Genomic DNA, 20,804 nt, shown 5'->3' on the forward strand with positions numbered 1-20,804 from the left:
TTCGCCGCGCCTAGCCAATCAGAAGCGAGCGTGTTGCAGCCGGGAGCCAAAAAGTCTGACGGATGCGTACTTTAACCAATGCTTGTCGAAGGCGGAAGGGGTGACGAATAGGTGCCCAATAGGTTGCCTGTCGCGTGGGCGGGGCTGGAGGCGCCGGCCGCCGCGAGCCACTACGGGGGTGGCTGAGGTGAGCGGGGGAAGATGGCGGAGTGAGAGGAAGCGGCTGAGGGGACGGGGCCGGCCGTGGCCCGGCGGCCTTGGCCGGGGCAGGTAAATGGAGCAGGGAACGATCGCCGGGGGCGCGAGACCGAGCCTAAGTGGTGGCAAGCCGGGCGCGGGACCGCACTGCTCCCTGGCTGGGCCTGGGCATCTGTGTATCGGCCTTCCCTTCCAGCTCCCTGATTGGGCTGGGCCTGGCCCGGTGCGAATGCCGCCTGTTCTCGCTCCGGTTAAGCACCCGCACCCGTCTCCTCCCGTCCCCCCCGCCACTTCAGCTTGAGGCGGACTGGGCACTTTTGCCGTCTCTCGTGCCTTCCCCGGAACGAGCTGGGCGGTTGTGTGCGTCTTCCCCACCGCCCTCCCCCCATCCCGGGGTGGGATGGGCCCATCAGGCGTGTGCGTATTAGCGATGCTCCTGAAGTGGAGCCTCCGAATTCCTGGGGAAGAGTTTAATTAGATTCTGTGGCTCCGACCTTTACTTACACACTTTGCTGAAGTTGCTCTTTTTCCTCCAGAGGCTAGGCGTCTGCTGGGGCTTGTAGCATCGTCTCCGTCTCTCTTTGGGCGTATCGCTAACGTAGCTCAAGGGTTCATAGGAAACTATAACAGAAATACAGTGGTTTGAAGCGCTGGTTTCAGGGGTGCTGAATTGAAGGCTGTCTGATCAAGGAGAGCTCAAACTTGAAAGTTGAATAACTTTAGAGATGCTGGATATATGGATAATGCAGAGTGATGCATTAGATACAGTTGTTTGCAGGCTGCAGCAGATGGTTAGAAGAACATGTTTCCTGCATAGTAAATCAGTTGTAATGTATTAACAACCGTAGAATTTATGTTGAGAGAACAGCTGCAACTGTTGAAGTGCATGTGGCAGAAAAATCAAAACACGTAATTTGAATTTAGTCTATTCAACTGGTGAAAAGAGTGCTGAATAGTCCAGGCTACAAAAATAGAGGCTGAAAATTACACTATGAAGAGATTATCAGTTTAGATTTCATGTATAAAAGACAACGTTGATGCATTTTTTTTTCTTTCTCTGTTTGCAATCCATGTGTTGCATTGGGTGGGTGCAAACAGTGGAATGGATTTCAGATGCTTAAAAGTTCAATTTGGATTAACGAGCAATAGTACAGCAATAAAGGAGATCATACTGTGGAGATGAAACTGGTATCAGTTTTCTTGCTGGCCTTTCCAAGTTTCCAAATTATTATTGAAAGACAGCATGCAGAAAAGGATTCTAAAAAAGGGGGAAAATCAGATAGTATAATATTATTTAAGAACAGGCTTCCCCTCTTCCAGACTTGTAACCAAGGAAAGTGCATTTACTTAAGTCTGCACTGATGTCTTTGCCATTCTTTCTTGCTCTGGTGTGGTCAACTCATGCCAAACTAAATGAAGAACATTTTTCATAGAGTCATGGGCTTCAAAGGGATCACAGGAGTCATCTTGTCTAGCATTTCCCAAACATGATAAGCCAGGGCTTTTTTGTTTCTGCGGCCTCCTGGACAATGATTAGAGAAGAGGCAAAGCAGTGGCCCTTTCCCTAAGATTACTAGTAGGGACTGGAACCTCACACCCCCTCCCTCCCCGGAGCCACAAACACGAGAGAAACAAGCAATCAGTGTGAGCTCCTGGAGGAGCTGAGGCTCAGGTCTTGGGCTTTCACCCTGGAGCTGTGACATCAGACTTCAACTGCAGGGTGGCAAGCTGCAGGCCCTGACTGCAAGCTATGTATGTTGGGTCAAAGCCTCATGGCAGTGGACCCCAGCCCTGGATTCATCACCACTACACGTTGGCCTTGGCCCATACGGCCTACCCATCAAGAATTTAATTTTCTCCTTGGCTTGGAAGGGTTGAGAGACTTCTGAAAATTGGTATTTGTGTGTTTGTTCATCTCAGTTTTTGGAGCAGATTTAGCTAGCTGAGAGCTATGAAAGTTAGTATTAACAAACATAACAAATACCACTTTTCACAGCAGCAGGCATACTAGCTAGCAAGTCTTTAAAGTAAAAGCAACAAAAATATATTTTACAGTGATTTGGAGGTATGTATGTGCATGCTTATTTGTTTGTTTCCAAAAGTAATTAAGTATTTTAGGAAGAATTGTCAGAGCAGCCATCAGCAGGAGTTGGTGGTCACAGTCTGAAGTCATCAAAACGTTTAGTGTAACAATCCCTAAGCTAGTTTAACCCCCTGCTAAGATACAGGATTTGTTGTGTAAACTCTCCAGGACAGTTGACTATCCATCCTCCTTTTGAAAAACTCCTGTGAAGGAGCTTCCACAACTGCTACTTAGTTAAATCTACGTATAAGAACAGCCAAAGGTCCATCTAGCCCAGTATCCTGTTTGCTGACTGGGCAATAGCAGGTGCCCCAGAGGGATTGAACTGAACAGGTAATGATCGCTCTCCTGTGAAACACCCCCCACTCATGCATCTTTGCCCCCGAAAGCTTATGCTCCAAACTATCTGTTAGTCTATAAGGTGCCACAAGACTTCTCGTTGTTCTCGAAGCTACATACTAACATGGCTACCTCTCTGATCTCTTTCCTGTCATCCATCTCCAGCTTTTGTCAAACACAAGCTAGGGACACCATTCTTTGCCCATCCTGGCCAACAGCCGTTAATGGCTCTAACCTCCATGAATTTATCTAGCTCTTTTTTTAAACCTTGTTATAGTCCTAGCCTTCACAGCCTCCTCTGGCAAGGAGTCCACAAGCTGACTCTGCTGTGTGAAGAATAATTTATTTGTATTTCTTTTAAACCTGCTTCCCATTAATTTCATTTGGTGTCCCCTAGTTCTTATATTATGGAAACAAGTAAATAATTTTTCCTTGTTCATTTTCTCCACATCACTCATAATTTTATATACCGCTGTCATATCCCCCCTTAGTCTCCACTCTTCTAAACTGAGAAGTCCTAGTCTCTCTAATCTCTTTCTATATGGCACCTGTTCCAAATCCCTAATCATTTTAGTTTCCCTTTTCTGAACCTTTTCTAATGCCAATATGTCATTTTTGAGATGAGGTGATTAATAGAGTAAGTGTAGAATTCTTTGTTATTTAATTTGCTGATGGTGTCATGAAAATTTCAATCTTGCTGTAGAATTTTATGTTGAAAATACCTAAATTGTACTTGTCGTGAGGAAGGTGGAAGCTTTGCTTAATAGGTAGACAACAGCTAGAGTTTTGGGCACTTCTGAAAAATGTGGCATGATGGTTGAAATTAAATGCATGTTACTGACAAAATAACTGAAAGTGAAATACCTATGCATGTCCATAACTCAAATTTAACTATGGTATAATTTAATTAACAGTTTTCTTAGAGTTATTTCAGTGTGTGCGCGTGTTCAGGAAGACCACACTTATATTGATTTGCTCAGTATCGGTTAGGAAGATTTTCTTACAGAAATATATATTTTATTATTTTTAAAATTGAAGTTTCTGTTCTCTTCAGTTCTGCAAGAGATGTGTTTGTGACTGTGATATTCTGGAATAAATATGGTCTTGTCTGACTAGAATTAACAGAATAATAAGGCAGGTCAGTCCCTTCTCCTTCACATGCATTCATGCAGCACTTCCATTCAACCCATATTAGCAGAATGTCCATTTACCTTGGATTAATGGTTATGTTTAGCTTCATTAGATCCCCAGAGCTGCAGAAAATAAAACCTACTGATCTTTGGATGAGCGAGGGAAGAGAGGTACTGAGGACCTAACTGATGATGATTTTAAACCCCCTCGGCTAGTTGTGGCTAACATACCTGAGTCAGAAGATTGCTGATTTGCTCTTGAACAACTTCTGTATTCGTTTCTCTCATATGAAAGAGGAGCATACCTATGAGAAGGAAAAATTAAAGAGAGGAAGGTTTTCTCAAAAATGTTCTGACCTTCTGTTTCATCCCCATCCCAAACCCCTTCCCCCCCCCCCCCCGATATTACATAGAATGGTGTTCTGGGTTCTCTTTGAAACCTCTCTCTAGAATATAATAGTAAAAGAATGAAGAATATAATTTCTGGACTGATTGTAAACTTTTGTGGCCAGGCTTCAGGGGTTGAGATGCCATTAACTTCTTAAATGTAAACATGGGTCATTCAGGTAGTATTGTGGCTTTTTGTTGCGGGAACTTTCTCCATACTATGTGATTCCATATTTGCCCATACTTGTTTTTCCCGTACCACATCTGTATCTGGTGGATCTGAACAACTCTTTTGGTTAATTTAGACAAAACTCAGTTAAACTACCTTGAATTAAGGGATTAATGGCTTGTCTATAAGGAGAAATGCCCAGGAGTAATTTTACCATTGTTATTCTGGTATAATGGCTGTCTGCCCAAGCATTTTTCTGGTATGAGTGCCTTTTTCCAGTTTAGTTTGTACCATTTCCAAAGTAAGATAAACTGCTCTTTTCCAGTTAGTTTACCTTAATAAGAGTCCATATGAAGAGTTATACTAATATAATTATGCTGATAAATTTTTGCATATAAAAAGGCCCAAACTCTTCATTTATTGTTTATTTTTTAAATTTCAACTATGGTCTATGTCTAAGATGTTATCTGTATGAATGTGGTGTTTAGAATTGATGGGGAAAGTATAGGGTGGTTTAGCTAGAGAGAACCCTGGTAATAGGAGGGAAGAGGAAATGTGGATTTACTACTGACATCTCACTAATTAATTGAAAAGTAGTTATTAAAAGGACTATTCGCTATTGTATTTGTTCCATATAGAGTTTTTAAGTTGTAACTACTTTGCTTACTTGCAGCAAAATAAGTCTTTAGATTTAAAGATAAGCTTTGTCTCAGTCCCTCATGCTTCAGCCTCATGTGTCTCATGCTTCAGCCTATGTGCTGCCTAACTTTATTTTTAATGATGCTGTCTGAAGTGTGGAGGAGAGGGAGAGCTCCTGAATGCAAATTGTGGTAAGTTAGAAACCACCTAAAGTTTTGAGCGCTGGCAGCTGGGAAATCTAATTCTTTTCTAAATGAAGATCTCTGGTCGATGTTATTGAAGTGCCATATCCTAACAGATATATTTTTCCTTGCCAATAACGCATTGACCTCACAATAGTAGATGCGTACATCAACATGAATGTTGGCTGCAATGTGCAAGAATTTCAATAAGTAGGTTTGGTGGGATTAGATTTTTATTTTTTAAATAACTTGCACAATCTTTATTAATTTAAACAATTTTTTTCTATTTTTAAGTATTTTTATTTTTGCAGCTTTGGCAGGTACGGCTGGGGTTAGAGTAAGGGAAGGCTACTTTTAGGGATACAGAAGCCTCCTTGTGTGGTTGAGGAGTCTGAAAAACCAAGAGTGCAAGGTGGTGGGAAGGCTGTGGTCCTGGCCCATGGAGCAGACATTGCTGGTTGGCGCTTCAAGGAGGGTGAGCCCATTGCTGAATGGTTCCTGACCGGAGATGGCTCCTACAATTCCAGCATGTAAGTGAGGGAGTGTGGCTGTGACAGTGGCACTGCTGAGGGATCCCTGCATGGCTGTGGAACTGGTGATGTCCAATCCCTTCAGCACAAGATGTGAGTGAAGTTGTGGCCCTGACAGGGTGGAGCAGAGAATCCTAGCCAGGGTGGTGATGAGTAGTCATCCCTGGTCGTGGGGGAGGTCACCCTGTTGTTGAAAGGGCTCCTTCCCAAGGATGGGAGACATTCAGCAATTGGGTGGCTTTCTCTTTCATGGGAGATAATTGTTCTCCTCTTCTTCATCATCACAGTCTGGCTGGGGCAGAAAGAAGGTCTCTGTTGCCTGGGGCCGGGAGCCAAAGACTTGCCTGCATTTTTACCAGCAGGTTTTGGGTGTCATGGGCCCCACCTACCCGTTGGCCAAATGTGTTGGAGCCATCCTGGGTTGAAACAATTCAGCAGTGGAATGGCTTCTGCTACAGCTGGTGGCTCATCCACCTCCACACAGCCCTGGCTGTGGGGATCTCCAGTCTGCTAACAAGGATGACCACAGCCTGTCCCACACCATGTGCCTGCAGGGATTGGGCACCCTGTCCCTGTAGCCATGCAGGGAGCCTTCTGCAGTCCCTTGGTCATGCCCACACTTCTGCCACAGGGGAACTGCTGATCCTTGCAGGCACAAATTGCGAGGAAGGCTGCAGTCTTGTCTTTCCCTAATGGTGACTGAAAAATTGGGTCTTGAGCAGAGGGTTCCCTGTGCTGCCACAGAAGCCATAAAGAGCCTTGTGGCTAGAGCTCTACAAATGTGCGGCTATCTGCAGCTTGTTTTTGTGGATGTGGATTATCTATCTGCACAAGGCTTTACCTGTGGCTTCACCCTCAGCTGTGGGGGTCCTTCTTTTCCTTGCAGTCTTAGCCAGAAGTTTCTGCTTGTCTTGCTAGGATTGCAGCCTCCCCTAACACCTTATGCTTATAAGGATCTGGTTTGTAAGCTCTGAGAGAGAGTAAAGTAATCTCTGTATTACTTCCTTCTGTGACACCAGGGTACAGGGGGCTTGTTTTTGCCATCAGTTTTAGTGTGTCAGCTAAATTGTGTGTTCACTGAGTTATTAATTAAAATTAAATCCTATGCACTTACTAATCTGGTGTCCAAATGATTCTCTCTTTTAAGTCGTAGTATTTTTAAGATCTGTTCATTGAAAAGCCTATGCATCATGACCAAACAGAAGAGGAGACAATTTCCAAGAGTAGTTAGAATGAACAGACACATCCAACACTACAAATGACTGGACAACACTTCATTCACTTGTGCCTAATTTTCAGAAGTTCGGAGCACCGCAGTTTCCATTGATGCTAGTGTGAAGAACGTTTCCACATCACCTCTGAAAATCAGCTAGAAAGTGTGTCAAGCTGACCACCCTAAAATTAAATACGAAGTTATTGAATGTGTCTGAAAATTTTGCTTCTAGCCAGTTGAGACACATTATTAGAGGCACCTATTCTGATGAGCTAGATATGAAAAAGCAGCTGCAGATGAAATATTTAAAATGTGATTTTATTTTAATATGTAGTCCAGTCATTTGTAGTTTTGGGTTTTACTTTGCTCATTCTAACCTCTCCTGGAAATTGTCTCCTTTTGTTTGGTCATGATGCATAGGCTTCTGGGACCCTGTGATTACTATTCTTTATCAAATGAATTGTTCTGGGGAGGACTTACCATAGTGTTCACATGCTCTCAGAATAATCTGTTGTGCATTTAGTTGCTGCAGCTTTTCAAATTCTGACCTTTATAATCCCAAACCAATGTGAAAATGTAAGGACTAACCTGAGTAAATAGAGCTAGAAATCACAACAAATCACAGGGGCTTGTGGCTTGCCAAAAGTACTGGGATTTTTCTGCCTGTAGAAAATGTTCCGCAGTGCAGGAGGAGAAGGAGAATAAAAATGATCAGAATGCTTTTCTGTATATGTTGCATGCGTGGGTTTGGTTTTTTTTGTTGGTTTTTGTTTGTTTTTTTTTTTTTAAATTTTGTAATCTGTGTAATGAAGCAGGTCTGTTTTATAGGTGATCCATCATTCCACCAGTTAGGTTGTCAGTATCACATTCTTGAAGGCCGATTGCATTCCTCCTCATTACAACTGTTTAGACAGGCACTAAAGATTTGTTTTTATCAATCTGCAATAATTCCACTTACCACCATTCCTAAGAAAATGAAGTTGGGCATATGTCTGTAGAAAAATCTCAGTACCAAAATGTTTAGTAATTATCACTGTGTTTTAAAAAATACAATTAGAAGCAACATAGGAAGTAGTGTATTGTATATCTAGTCCTGCAGTTAAGATCTTTAATGTATGGGCTTACTGGCATTCATGAGAGATGTGTAAGTAAATTTTAGGAGAACGGGAAATACAGTGTTACACAAACAGATTAATATGAAAGATTTCACCAATGTATTGAATAAAATTCATATTACCTTGGGACAAAATGGTTTCTAAACAAAAACATTTTGAAAATGTCTTGCATAAGGTACTCTTCTCCCTCATTTAATCCATTAAAAGCTAAACTTTAAAACCAATGGCATTTTGCTGCCAATTAGAATGAGGTCTTGTCAAGATGGATGAGCTAGTTCTAGGGTGGCTCCAGTAGGAGTTTTGCAATCTGGGAAGGAAAGACAAATTCATCTGCTACAGTAAATTATGGAATAACATCATAATTCTTGCTTGAGTGGTCTTTGAAAATACCGCTGTTATGCATCTCCAGTGTTGTTTGTATCCTACAAAATGTCAGGATGACAGAGTTTGTTTTGCTTTGCTCTTTGGTTTCTACTTTATATTTACTGTCCATCTTGTTGTGCCAATCAGGTTCACTTGTATTCCATTTTGAGTGCCAGGCAACAAACTGAAAGGAGATGCTCTTGGAAAATGTCTTGTGTAACTAGCAGCTTGCAGGTAGGTTATAAACTGTCAGTTTCTTTTTGGTTTCTAATTTTTAAATCCATCCCAGAGAGATTTGGCTTTCCTTGAAATACTGTAGGGATGCTGGACTGTTACCATAATATCTGCTTGGCCTGCTCCTGATAATTGTTCCTGATTTATTTATTCTAGCAAGAATACATTTTATTTAAATTTGCTTTTATGCTGAGGTTTAACATCTGACATTTTGACTGACAAATATCAGGGCTTTGATTTTTATTTTTGCCTCATGCAATGAAGAAGGATTGGCTTGTGGGTCAGAAAAATCTGGATTCTGTTTCCAGATCCACACAGACTTCTGGTATGACACGAGGCAAGTCCCTCAACCTCTCTGGCTCTCCCATCTGTATAATGAGAATTATCAGACCTTTCTACTTACCCGAACATGATTATGTGAAGTTCATTATTTGTGATATGGTTTGAGCTCCTTAGTGAGAAAGTTGTAGAGATGTGTACAATAGATGTATTTTTTCTAATCCATTGTATATCCAGCTGTTCTTTCAATAACATGTTAACTAGAAGATTAACTTCAAGTACCTGCCTAAGCAAGGAATGAAGGTGAACTAGAGCAGAGAGGGATACGTAGTCAAGGAGAGACCTGGTAAAGAGGGATGTGTACTGTGGAGGGAAAAATTAAAAATTGTTATATAATGATAGAACTTTTGAACTGTAAGGGACCTCAAGAGATTCTCTAGTCCAGTCCAGTTCATATGTATATGAACTCGTCCCATATTGCAGTATAAAGAGGGTCAATGGTGGGCTTCCTACTGCAGAAAAGGAAAAATAATCTTTTGGCAACAAATTGTGGCCTACACAGTTGCATTTTGCCAGCAACACTGGCATCAACATATCATTGCTATGCTCAATGATGGCATAGATGCATAGGTTTCATCACACTGAGCATCTCTCTTGAGTAAATGAAGAAAAGTAAGTGGGTGCAGCAAAAGAACTTAACTTCACTGATGTTACAGCCACTCTGATTACCCTTTTCACCTGTCATATTCCTAGCCTTTAGTTTGTAGATAATTAGCTCCTGGTTTATGGTACCTATTTGTTTTGAAATTATGGCCAAATACACAGTGAAACTGCAATGTGTGTATTTTTTTTCCCAGCACTACTCTTCCCTTGCTACAGTATGTTTCTGTGTGACAGTTAAGAAACCACACTGCCAATGGTGTTGATATTTGTTGCTGAACACACTGCTTCTGTGTGAGGAAGTAATTTTTAATTCAATATATCTGCCAAGAGATTTCTGAAGTTAGAACTCTAAGATCGTTAAGTGAAGCTATCTTTGTAGTTTGTGCAACACCCTGATCTTGTATAAGTTGAAATTAGATTTTTGAAGAAGTGAACTTATGAGCATTTTGAGTTAATTTGATTCTGTTCTTTCAGTTATTCCTTTTTGTTTTCTCAGGGCTATTTCTGACATCCCAGAAGGAAATCATCCTGTTACTACTTCTTAGAGTGGAAGGTGGATGCTCCACTACTGGTGAAGAAAAGTCTTTTCCTTATTCCTGCAGCACACAATGAGGAGAGATCTCTTCTTTTTCTGTTTCAACTTAAATAAATATTTGGAGCATATGCCAGCTGGCTTCCTCCACTAGAAACACGCTGCAAGCAACTGAAATCCATGTTTTGATATTTCCCTTAAACAATGTCTTCAGACTTTTTTTAAACTGTTTTGCATCCCAGAGAAGATACTTGCAAGCATGCTCATGGAAACCAGTCTTCTTTGAATGGTATCTCCTTCCTATATTTTAGGAGGATAATGTCATCTCTCACTGTGTCCTATTGGAGAGCCAAGTAAATGGATAATGCATCTGCATATAATGCTGTGCCAAGCAGCTTCAATATGTGTGAAAGGTTGCAGCAAGAGAACCAGAACACATTTCCACCCTGAAATGAGAAACAAACTCTTAAAAAGCCCCACAATCCTGGAAAATCCTACGATGAGGATGTCTTAATGCAGAACTGAGAATCAACTGTGTAGGTAAATGTCTCGGTCACCCTGCGAAGCAGCTAATACACAGAAACAAATATAGAATTACCTTACCCTTCATGTATCAGTGAATCATCATATTATATGATCAAAAACATCTGTACGTGTAAATCCACATAACTAGTGAATATGAAGACCTTTTACCAGGAAAAGAAGTTGCTCTGCATTGTATCTCTCATAGCAAGACCCTTTCCTAAGAAGGTAAACTTTTGAAAAACTCTAGTGCTGACGGTGAGCCTATAGTGTTGGGTTTACATTTTTACCTCCAGTCTTGTTCAGCAGGAAAAGGAAAAAACAAACACCTCTGATTGAAGAGATGGGACAGAACTTCCTTTTAACAAAGGAACTGACCTCTGGAGTTGATGGAGTTGGTTTTGAATATGCTCTTTTGGCTACTGGTGAATTGGGACTGGCTCTCTTCCAGGATGTAGATGCTAGGAGGTCTGATGGAGAAACAAGTTCAGAGCAAGCAGAAATGCTGAGGGAAGTGTGTTCTTCCTTTCTGGCTCCTACTGTATCTCCATCCCAAACTAAGGAGAAGATTGTGGTTCTTACATGTTTACACCAGATTCTTTGTCTCCATCACTTTTGACTTATATGGGATGTTTTCCTTCCATTTGAGATAGAAGCTTCATGTTATTTAGTTATTCCCTGCGGTGGTAGTCTATATGTTCAGTGGGGTTTCTTGATGGAAGAGCTGTATTGATTTATCTGTTTCCTTCTCCTTGAACCTGGAGCTTTTAGTAGTGCACCTTATTCCATGCATGCACTGAAATGAATTTAGCAAATGTGTTTTGCTGATTTAAAAACATAATTTCAGATCTGGATAAAAAGGGGTATAAGCTCTGTGTGCATGTTTTGTGGGTTTTTTTGTTTTTAGTTTTAGAAAACCATTGGAAAGATCCAGGGAGCCTGAAAATGGCTTTAAAACCCCAACAGCTGAAAATCTTAGCACCTGATGATGGTTGCAAGAACATTTTGTGACTGGTAGATAAGGGAAGGGAGTTAGAAAAGGAAGTGGAAGAGAAAATCTTTAAAGAAACTTTTTCTGGTATCTGTCTCTCCACAAGTAGAAGTTGAAGAGGAACAAATTCTGAAATTGAACAAATCCATGCATTGGTTTTGGTCCTGCTCTTCATCCTGAGAATAAAATTGTGTAGCTCCATAGTGAACTTGTGTTGTGATAAGAAGATTTAATTATATCTTTTCTTGTTTAATGCTCCCTTGGAACGAATATCAGTCTCATTGGGAAGAGAATGTTGAGCTGTATATTTTGTATTGAAAATAACACATGATGTAATGGCATCAGAATATAATAAGCACCAGTGCCCCACAATCAGCTGTATTTATCTGATCACTTGGGGAAATATTAGTTATGGCTAGGCTGGTTTGGGCTGGCTTCTTTTAAGTACATTGCAGTCTCTTGCCAAACAGAATTTGGGTTTTTGAGTGTTAAAGGCAACGGGGAAAATAGGTTTCCTTTTAGGCCTTATTGAAATCAGTAGGATTTTAAATTTATTTCAATAGAGGCAGAATCAGGCTGTTAATGACGGAAATATCTGCAATCAGTGTCACAGGTTTAAATGTTGTTTAAAGGCATCCAATGTGGCAAACATTTTGTTCTTAAGCCTGGTGTTTTTTCCGTCTTCCTTATGACCTACCCACTTGCAGCTGTTTCTTGCACAGCCTGATTGCATGTTGATTTGGAGGCAGGCATGTATTTTGTTTCTCATATATTGTAAAAGGCAGAAGGTGGACTCTCAAGAAAGCAGCCACACTTTAGCCCACTTTGCCACATTGATAGGAATAATTCTCTAAGCTCTGCCTTCATAAGAAGTGAAAATAATTGTTTGGGTTTTTTTTCCTGCCTGTCCCTAAAATGTAACCACTTGATTCATTTTTAAGGTAAAATTTTAGTATTAATAATGTTCTATGTCTGTCAAAAGAGTAACTGCATCTGTGCATGCCCAAAAGACACCATTGCCATATGCTTCTTGCCAGCTTCTTTATAAAACTGCTGTGCTAGGCAGTACTGCCTCAACTTGAAGACTTTACTCTTTGCTCCGCTTCTGTTTCTCCATGCTTGTTGGAAAACGTCCCATATGAAAGTTTAAACAAATAAGTAAGGGGCATGTGCAATATATATATATATACACACACACACACATCTATATATATTTTAATACTTGTGGACAAAATGATGTTACAAGTTGTTTGAAAACAACAAAATCACCAATGTCTTCCATTTTGAGATGTGTATAGTTCCATAAGCATTAGTGCTTTGTAGCAAACTGTAGTGCCATGTTAGGATCAGTGCATGAGCCTAGTAGTATTTTTACAATTTCAGAGTGGCAAATTTATTAATGACAATAATGCTAACAGTAGAAAGCAGACCAGTAAATAATGTTATGAACATGGTCTAAAGATGCAGTATCCTTCTTAGGCAGTGGTAGTGATAATGCAACATTTGGAAACAGAACTGATTATTAACCTGATGGGATTTTTAAAAAGTAGCTGGCTTTTAACCCCTTCACCCCATCGCACCCCAGCCTTCTAAAAAATATCTACAAGTGTTGTCAGTTTTTGTACACTTGGAATCCTAAATAATAGATTGACACTTCCGGTACTTTTCCCAGCTACCTGATTTCTTAACTGCATGGCAATTGTTTCTCTTTCCACAATGCTTCTTACTCCTTTCTTTCAATGGAAAGCTGAGCTAGGTGAAATCCAGGTGACTCGTTACAAAGGATAAGATTTTTATCGTTAAAGTCATAGACTTTGTGACTTTCAGAGATCTCTGACGTTTTTCCTTCACCACCACCACCCCGACTTCCTCCTTGCCTGGGATGACGGGATCAGAGCTGTGGGGTGACACAGAGACCCAAGCTGCTGCAGGTAGCAGGAGCTTCCCTGTCCACAGTGGCCAATGGCAGTTGTGGTCCCACAGCACCAATTCACCAGCTTCAGGGTTCTGAGCCACCATAGGTGGAGTGGACCTGTAGCTGTCAGCAGCCATGGGTCATGGGGCCCTAGAGCTCTCAGATGTTGTTGCTACATGTGTCAGCCGTGACAGGTGGTGGAGACCCTGGAGCTATCAGCCATAATGGGTACTGGTGCTCCTCCTTCCTCTGGTGGCAAGACTTGGACTTCAGTCAGTCCTGCCCTCCCATTATTTTTAGTAAAAGTCACAGATTATGGGCTTCACTAACTTGGTGTTTATTACACATGACTCGTCCCTGACCTTTATTAAAAATAATTGCAACAGTATCTTAATATTATCACTTTCTCAAACAAGCAATTTAGGCTGTTGAAGCAAGAGGTGGAAATTACTTTCATCCCAGGTTTGCAGCAATCTGTGGATGAAAACCATCTGACTTCCTGGTATAGCTTTTAAATTGCCGTCACTATTGTTTTTCGCCCACGTCTGTTTAAAAAAGAATAAAATCTGCTGTCAGCTATGAGAGGATACTGCATTTTTCTTTGCCCTGCCTGTAAATGGCCACCTGGGACAAATGAGTAGCTTGGGTTTCTGAGTTGATCTAAATTAAATTAAATGGGCAAAATGTACTGAGATACAAAATCAGTGATTTTTTGCAGAGGTAATTATGTAATAAAAAACCAGAGTCTCTGCATATTCCGTCTCTCCATGTATATTGGGCAGGTGGACTGTTTACAATAGAGCTTTGGGGAACTGTGCTTAAATCTAGCTCAGTTCTGAACAAAACTAGCTATACCATTGAATCAAGTAGTTTAGTGCTTGGAGGAATCAGTTGATTTAAAAAATACCTCTGAAACTGGAATGCAAAATAGCACAGTATGTAGGGGGAAATATCCCTGATGCAAACAAAGCCATAAAAAGATTTTAATAAAACTAGAATTTTAGTAGCAATAACTGTTTTGCATGTAATAGTAACTAACTTGCATAAGCAAGCTTGTACAGTAGAATAAGTGGTAATAACCAAATAAGTTTGTGGTCTGTGCTGCAGGGAGTTGCATGAAGAGAACAGCTTCTATTTTTAAGGCGATGGAAGAATTCCTCCTACTATTCCCTTCCTTTGAGGGCAATGGCACTTAAATAGTATAGTGATGAGCCCGGTATAAAACCTGGATAGCTATAGGTCAAGTATCTGAATTGGTGCATGAGTGGAAGAGTGGGCAGTTGTGTATGAGTGGATGGTTTCTCTGTTGCTTGTTTTGTAAGGTAACGTGCTGCGCTCTTGAGAGGAGAGTTTGGAGATATGAAGAAGATCGTTCCCCAAAGTTGGAAAGCATGATTCAAAGCTTTGACTGGGATTTGCTTTTTGTAAAAAGGAACCAAGTAGAGATGACGGTCCTAAAAGGAAAACATTTCTGAATGTTAATATGCTAAACATTTTTTCTGCAGGGACAGAATTGCAGGATTTCTCTTTCAAAAGACTTTCCCACTTCTGACTTTTAAAAAACTTTAAGTACAAACCTGCCATATGCTTCTATTTCAGAGTAAAACTGTTTTTGTTCACCCTTTGAGTTTTGCAAAGCCAATTGCAGTAGGTTATCTGGTAAGGCAGAAGGGGATGGATCTCCTATTGTGGTCTTTGTCTCTGGCAACTTTTGCTGGGCACTTAAAAGAGCTGAAGAAGTTAATACCGCCCGCAGCTGACCATGTCTTAAATACATAAGTGTAGCCTGCAGAGAGTATGCTGACCATGTCATGCTCTGTCCTGAGCTGAATGATTAAACCAAAGTGTGTATTGATCCATATGGTGACTTAATCACTTTGATGAGGATGGGATGTTGCATGCTACCATCTGTAGCCTCAGCGAGGCTGCACGTTGCTTCATAATTTAGTAAACTGGGGCGGGGGCGGGGCATTTGGCAGGTTGACACTCTGTTGGGGCAAATTGTGGGCACCCCTACTCTAATGTGACCAAGATCAGTATATGGACAAGTAGCTAAGTATTAGTAAGTAGAGTGTATCCAGTAGTACTCTTGCACACAAAAACGTGTGATCTGAAAGATGGTGACTGAAATTCTAGCCATTAAATTATTATTAAAACAGAAGACATACCCAGAGGAGACCTTGACTTGGTTATGTTCTATATATATGAGATGTATTAAGCCAGCCTTGTATAAATACAGCAATCCACTTGCCAGTCTTTTACCATAATACAAGCAGTCCTCAGACCTATGGCACAATTGGTTCCTTGAAATTGCATTGTAATTTGGAACTGCAGTATGTACTCTATGGGACAGCAAGCATTGTAAATTTGCAGCCTATAGTCATATGTTGTATTAGGGTACCCATCTAAGGTTGAACAGCACTTACAACACTTTAAGTTAAAAGTTGTAAGTCTGAGGACTGCCTGTAATGAAAATATGATCCTGATCTCTTGTCCAGAATTGTATTTCACCTACCTGACCAGAGTTTTGCAAGACTTACACAGATAAAACAAAAATGTGTAGGCCTATAGCTTTCTTGCTTGCTTCTATGTTTGTTGGTGCCAATGCAGGTTTTCTGGTGTACTAGTCTCCAGATGTGACAATTTCCAGACTGCTCACAGTAGCATTGTCAGATCCTGCTGCTCCATGCCCACTGAGTGCTCCGTGTGTGGTGGTGGTGTTTTTGTCCCAAGCTCTGGATTTACTTGTTTGCAAAACAGAGCAGAAAGTTTAGCCAGTGTGATGGTTGTCAAGTAGTGCCATGCTAATACTAAGTCTAAGCAGTACTAAGTTGACTCTAGGTTGTGTGTGTGGACTGTGCAGAAACTTGTGGTCTGCTTTCTTGCTCATTGATGCTGCTAGAGAAGTTGTCGTAGTACCCATGCTGTGAATTGCATCTCTTGTTCGATACAGCTGGCTGTTTAAGATCTTTTCAGCACTAAGAAATCCTTGGGGAAGTTTTGGAGATAAGGACTGCAACAAGCTTTAAGACACTGCAATTTTAAACAGAGCTTACCTTGACAGCAGAGCTGGTGATGTATTTTCAGGGTTTTATAAAAGTACTACTCAGTAGTAATGGAAGAACAGAATTTTTTATTTTTTTAAGGAAATTTTGGTATTCTTAAAGACCCCTTTTTCTCTGCATGGCAGTGACTGTCCTTTCAGCCATGAAAGAGAGACTAGCTGAAATTTCTTTCCAGATCTATTGGTACAGCTCTTTACTAGAAGAGAGGGCTAAGTGTTGGACAATTCAGAGTGTAGCCTTTCCTCCCAAAGGTTCTGCACATTGTCTCCTCAGAATGCCCAGGGTAGGGTACAAAGAGCCAGCAGTGGAACCTGGGTGTCTCAAATGGCAATGCAGAATACTACCAACGGCTCCCCCCCGCCCCCAACTCCACCATCTTGTCTGCCCCACCTTTTTCCTGGAAGTTTGACTTTAGAATGATGTGTATAGGAGTGAGCATAGGTATGTACTAAGCAGTCGCAATACATTCAGATTCTCTGAGGCTTATCTTTTATCTTGACTGTACAGATGTTCTAACTTTCTGTAGTATATGTCCTGTGTAAATTGTTTTCTGACAAAATTGTGTATGTGATTGGAGGGCAACTAAGAATGTTTGTGCAACCCTAAGCATAAAAATCTGCATGGACAAACTAAGGAAGAGTGGCACAAGCCCACAAATCAAGTCTTATAGAGCTAGTATTCTAATTATGCATGATACAAAATGTCTAGTGTTACATAGTTATTACCAGTAAATTCAGATATGCATTTATTCATAATGAAGCAATAGGAACTAATATACCAATAGCTTGAATTTACTGCTTTGATTCTCAAATCTTGTTTTTAGAAAATGCACTGCCTCTGTAGAGAGAGGGGCAGATTATACAAATAGGGACAGAAGCATGGCACCAAAATTGCATATCAGGAATAAGGATCAGCAGAACATGCCTTTTGAACCTCCTGCCTGGTTCACGTTAATGCCCTGAGCATGTAAAATAACAGGGCAGGAACTAAGCATGTGTAATGGCGAGATAAAGTTCTCAGCTGCTGCACTTGTAGCAAACAGAAAGGTGCAGAGTTTCACAGGATATGGGGAGGGCAAGAAGTGGAATCTATTAAAAATAGATTCATAGTAAACTAAGTGTAACATAAGGAAAGAGGTCTTGGTGGCCTTGTGAGGTAAATTCTTTTGGAGGGGGTTGAAATCAATAAGCACAGTCCATGTATTTCAGGTGTCGAATAGCTTTTTAATATTTTCAGGTAGCTCTTTAGCCACATAGGCTGCTGTACTGAAGCATACTGGTATGAATGAGCAGTAATGGCACGTAGGAATGAACCCGAAACATTTGATATACTTTTTTTTTTTTTTTGGCTTGAGTCCTGTAACTAATTTTTTTAAGAAGTTGTAAAATTGGATTTACTCAACAGGTGTCCTGACATGTGACAGCATAGGTGACAACATGTTTTGTTCTTGATTTCACTGATTTTTAAAAAAACAAACAAAAAGTAGTGATATTGATGTGAGAGAACTAATGGAAATCCAGTGCCATCTGTTTGTTTGCAAACTTTCACTATGTTTTGTGCAAATAATATTTCTTGAGCCATTTTATGGGTGATGAGGGAAAATTTCTGATGAAGATGTAAAAAGTATTGTGGTATCTGTAGCTGAGCATAAGAACTAATGCTGCTTTTCCGAGTCTGGAGTATGCAAAACTCGTAGATGCTCTTAGACTGAGGCAAGTAGCCTATCTACATTTTTAGCCACTGTAATACAAGTCTTATTCCCAAGCACACTCACAATGATGGGTTGGTATACGGGCCATTTTTTTTTCTTTCTTTAGATCTACAGTAGGTGCCAGATGAAAACAGGAATATTAAGGTATAATCAATAATTATTTTATAGTATCAGAATATGGTTGAATTTTTTCCTTTGGCCAACTTCTTTAGGTAAAAGGGAATGATTAAAATATGTTTAATCAAGCAGTCAGCCATGCCACTAAAAACCTACTGGACATCATTCAAGATTATGCTTCAGTTTAAAATCCTGCATTAGTATGGTCTGCACTTCAAATTTAGGTTGACATAGCTGCAGCATTCAGGGAGTGAAAAATCTGCACCATGAACGTTGCGGGTGTGCTAACACAAACCCCCGATGGCTAGAAGAATTCTTCACCTAGCCCCAGTCACTCAAGTTGGTGGAGTTACTACTGTGATTTTAAAAAAAAAATCCTCTTCCATTGTTGTAATGTACACTACTGTTGTGTCATTGTAACATTTCTGGAGTAGGCATTGCCTAAAGAGTAATCAGTCAGTGTATTTACAAGTACACATTTATTTGCCTCAAACAAAAAAAGAAATAGGACGTCTTTGTAAATAATCTCATTGAGGAGCATGTTGGAAAAGCAGAGGGGAAATGATGGTTTTCAGCTCTAATGTAGGAAGGGATAGAGTAGATTCATTTAAAAAAAAAAGTTTTTGTCCATAAGTTTGGAGACTAGGCTAGAGAATACTTCCCATACTTATAGTCTGATCACATTTTATTGTACATAATAGACCATGCACAGGAAAGATTAGTGAAGGAATTTAGTGATAACAATGGAAACCATGTACTCCATCGCACAGCATGTTTTTATATGGTAATATTAAAAATTTCTCCCTGTATATAGCTGTAGTTTTCCAAAAGGCAGCTTGCTTTTATATCTATGCATCTTTGGGGATTTGAAGAAAAGACTTTTATTCTTTTGACATTGTAAAGAGGAACTGTCTAAAAATGAACTTGGAAACTCTGCACCTGTATACAATTTTTTTTTTAGCAATAAAGCAGCACGGGCTGAGAATGCACTGAAACCTCATTGTGTGTCATTTGTTAGATGAAAAGACAAGATAAAATTAATCATGCCTGAGGTGGAACTGGTAGTTCTGCGTATTAAGGTTACCCTTTACTTCATAAGATTTTGTTTTCAGACCAATAAACAACTCTGCTACCACTTCAGTTATTCAGGCTAAACTTTTATGTGCTAGATGTGTGCCTTAGGCTCAGTTATTTTGTCAATGGCTGAATCATTTTGGCTGAAGTTTTCCAAGAATGCAGCTAAAGAAATTTACATTGTGTTTGGTCATATTTTTAAAAAAAAAAAAAAAAAGACTTTTTCTTTCAAAATATCTAGCCCACAATATGGCAGGCAGCCTGTGTCAGCAGTGTGTCTTTTGCCATTCTATCAAAATCTGTCCAAAATCATTTTGAAAAACTGCAGTTTGCTCAGTTTTAGTAGTGTTTGTTTTGTGGTTTTTTTTAGCAGCTACATCTCCTGAAGATTCTGTCCACATTGGGCATGATCCAGCCTACTGTTGAGCAGCTGTTGCCACATTGACTAATCCTGTACTCAGTGCACATAGATACACACCCCTCCTGCCAAGGGGGGGTACATAGGAGGAAGTTGTTTTATTTGAATGTAGAGGGATTATGGGATTGGGACAGGTAGCGCTAGGATTCTGAGTTTGATTTAAGCTCATGTAGCTGCCATCACCCCGCTGCACCCAACTTGTCAATTGAGGGCTTTTCAGTCTTTGCATATTCTATAACAGCCAAAGTTTTTAAGGGACTCCTTAACCTGTTGCCTTCCATGTGGGGACCCTAGCACAACCTGGGACCTCAGCTCAATGCTTTATACATTAAGGGCACATGTACACTAGGATAAAAGATCAAGGCTGTGGCTGTCTCAGGTTCCTTTACTTGGGCTCATGGGGTTCAGGCTGTATGCCTTTAAAAATTGTTGTATAGATGTTTGGGCTCAGGGACCCTCTTCTCCATTCTAAGGCCATAGAGCTTTAGCCTGAACATATTCACAGCTTCGCCTCCCAGCCTGAGCCAGCTGACCTGGGCTAGCCAGGGGTGTTTAACTGCTGCGTAGATGCATCTCACAAGGTCTTCCTTTTGAGCCAAAAATGATCAGTTCACTGTTCCAACTGTCCTTCAAGACTTCATGCCCCAGTGACAGTCACCTCAGCCAGAAGGCTAGTGGAACTAAAACCTGTCATTTTCCCCCCACTCCCCCTAGAATAGTGTACTCAGTTACTCACTTCACTTCCTCCCTAAAGTGTCATGTTCCCTTTTAGTTAGACCATTTAACTGCTGGCCTTTTCCCCAAGTCTCACTTCCTCAGGAAAAAGACCAGCCTCCATATGCTGGATGGAACATGAATCCAGGCTTTCTGCTTTTACTCAACTGAGCTCTTTGAGGCTCCCCCGTTGGCTTTTTTTTTTTCCCTTTGCTGAGAGG

At 40.6% G+C, this 20,804-nt stretch overlaps 1 long non-coding RNA gene across 1 annotated transcript; it reads left to right on the forward strand.

Annotated features, from left to right (window-relative positions):
• Window positions 1–151: 151 nt before the first annotated feature.
• Window positions 152–19,372, forward strand: LOC142014457 (uncharacterized). Its single transcript, XR_012645947.1, has 3 exons — window positions 152–270; window positions 8,496–8,582; window positions 10,021–19,372. It is a non-coding gene; the product is annotated as an uncharacterized LOC142014457 (long non-coding RNA).
• Window positions 19,373–20,804: the final 1,432 nt, after the last annotated feature.

The sequence above is a fragment of the Carettochelys insculpta genome, chromosome 6 (assembly GCF_033958435.1).
Source record: "Carettochelys insculpta isolate YL-2023 chromosome 6, ASM3395843v1, whole genome shotgun sequence".
In the NCBI taxonomy this organism is placed as follows: Eukaryota; Metazoa; Chordata; order Testudines; family Carettochelyidae; genus Carettochelys; species Carettochelys insculpta.